General features: G+C 39.9%; 1 protein-coding gene across 12 annotated transcripts in view; it reads left to right on the top strand.

Annotated features, from left to right (window-relative positions):
• Positions 1-2,500, top strand: part of LOC135101164 (uncharacterized) — a 166,297-nt gene that overhangs the window by 17,423 nt on the left and 146,374 nt on the right. For 9 of the 12 annotated variants that reach the window (XR_010269084.1, XR_010269088.1, XR_010269086.1 and 6 more), the window contains exons 1-2: positions 1-497; positions 1,015-1,222. The exon at positions 1-497 is cut by the window's left edge. The gene's annotated coding sequence lies outside the window, so the exon portion shown is untranslated. The remainder of the gene's footprint in view (positions 498-1,014; positions 1,223-2,500) is intronic. The other 3 variants (XR_010269085.1, XR_010269089.1, XR_010269090.1) reach the window with 1 other exon arrangement.

Raw genomic sequence — 2,500 nt, 5'->3', positions numbered from 1 at the left:
AAATGACTCAAATATTACCTCAAATTTAACCTGATGTGGTGGAGCCTCACACTCCTCAGCTGCCCCTAACCAAACCTAACCTAACCCAAAGAAGCCTACCCGAACTTCTGTCTGGTGTCTTCCTCCTCCCCAAGACTGGCTATCTCGTGTCATAATCCCAAGCTAGCCTAACCAAACTCTACCTAACCTAACCTAAGCAATTCTAACCTAGCCAAACCTTATCTAAGCAAGCCTAACCTAGCCAAGCCTTACCTAACCTAACCTAACCTAACCTAAAGAAGCCTACCCTAACCTAACCTAGCCTAGCCTAACCTAACCTAACCTGCATCCTCTTCCCACGGCCCCACTTAACCTAACCTAACGTAACTTTCAGAGCAACGGCAACCCTCCGATCCGGCAAGCAGGTTGGCGGCAGCGATGGCGGTGGCGGCAGCAGCGGTGGTGAGGTGGACGGCAGGGACGGAGGGGCGGTACAGGCTGCGGACATCAAGGAGAAAGTGAGCAGGGTGTTGTGTTGGTGTGTGTTGCTAAGCTGAGGTGTGAAGTGTGTGGTTGTCAACAGCGCTGCAATATTTGTCAGTCAAGGCTCATGCAACACTGCCTCCATGCACAAGTGTGTCGGGAAAGTGATTCAAAAGTTGTAAACGTTTTATTGTTTTAGTTTATTTATTTATTTGTTTATTTTGTTTTATTTTTTATATATATAGGAGGGACACTGCTCAAAGCACAACTAAATACTACAAGAAAAAAATACTGAGATAAAATTAAAGATTAAAATCACGTCACTTAACCTAACCTAACCTAACCTGACCTAACCTAACCTAACCTAACCTGACCTGACCTAACCTACTAACCTAACCTAACCTAACCTAACCTAACCTAACTTATCCTAACCTGACCTAACCTATCCCTAACCTGACCTAACCTATCCTAACACTGACCTAACCTAACTTAACCTAACCTAACTTAACCTAACCTAACCTAACCTAACCTAACCTAACCTAACACCCACAGAAGAACGTGCGGAGAAGCAAGGTGGCATTCAGCAGTGTGATCCTGGACCTGGTCGGCTTGACGGTGGTGGTGCCTCTGTCTCCTGCTCTCTTTGACTGTTACTCCAAGCACGACTCCAGCGGCTTGTATTCCTCTGTGCTCTCCTGTGTGACTTGTTACCAGCATATCATCGGCGTCCCTGCGAGGTTCCACTCTGTCTTGTTTGGTGGTTTGTGGGTATGTTGCGTTTTGTATTGGTTTGTATATTTCTAGTTTGGTTTTATGATTATTTTTTTCACTTTTTTTATCCTGTTATCTATTATATTTATTTTTGTTTGTTTGTTTGTTTGTTTGTTTGTAGGGTGTGTGTGTGTTTGTTTGTGTTCCTGCTGTTCTATATTGCAGCTTGTTTTCTTGTTTTTGTTTTTTTGTTATTGTTATTTTGTGTTTTATTCCATTTCATTGTTCTGAAGGTGTTTTCAGGTATTTTTGGGGTGTTTTTGGGTGTTTTTGTATGTTTTTGGGGTGTTTTTGGGTGTTTTGGTGTGTTTTTGGAGTGTTTTGTGGTGTTTTGGTGTATTTTGAGGGGTGTTTTGGTGTGTTTTTGGAGTGTTTTTTGGGTATTTTAAGGGTGTTTTGATGTGTTTTTGGAGTTTTTGGGTTGTTTTGGGGTATTTTAAGGGTGTTTTGGTGTGTTTTTGGAGTGTTTTGATGTGTTTTTGGAGTTTTTGGCTTGTTTTGGGGTATTTTAAGGGTGTTTTGGTGTGTTTTTGGAGTGTTTTGGGATGTTTTGGTGTGTTTTTGGGTATTTTGAGGGTGTTTTGGTGTTTTTTTGGAGTGTTTTGGGATGTTTTTGTGTATTTTGGGGTATTTTGAGGGTGTTTAAAGGTGTTGTGGTGGTGTTAAATATTTTGTTTGTTTACTTTTTTAGCTTTTTATTTTCTTATGCATTATTTTATTTCTTATTTATATTCCTATAGAGCTCCATTTTTTCTGTTTGCTTGTTTTGTTATTTGTTTGTATTTCCTTGTGTCTCTGAATGTGGTTAAAGAGAGGTGCAGTGTGGATAAAGCATCATTTTCTTTTTCCTTTCCTCATTTCTTTACTTTTCCCTCTTATTCCTTCCTTTCTGTCATCATTACAAACCCATTCTATCATTTTCCTTACCATAAACAATCAAAACATCTTGACAATCTCATTTAAATCACTTTTTTTTTCATTATCATCTGTTCCTTTACACTTTCTTGCTTTCTTTCACTTATTAATTCACTACACTCCTCTGCTTGTGTGTTTGGGAGTGTTTTGGGGTGTTTTGGAGGTGTTTTAGGGCTGTTTTTGCAAGTGTTTTGAGGTAAATTGTCTGTTTTGGGGTGTTTTGGAGGTTCTAGTTTAACAGGCTGTAGTGGAAGTTACTGGGGTTTTCAAGGGTGTTTTCATGGTTCTAGTTTAACAGGCTGTAGTGGAAGTTACTGGGGTTTTCAAGGGAGTTTTCATGGTTCTAGTTTAA

The sequence above is a fragment of the Scylla paramamosain genome, chromosome 6 (assembly GCF_035594125.1).
Source record: "Scylla paramamosain isolate STU-SP2022 chromosome 6, ASM3559412v1, whole genome shotgun sequence".
NCBI lineage: Eukaryota > Metazoa > Arthropoda > Malacostraca > Decapoda > Portunidae > Scylla > Scylla paramamosain.
The sequence above is the reverse complement of the archived record's forward strand: the minus strand, read 5'-3'. Positions and strand labels throughout refer to the sequence as shown.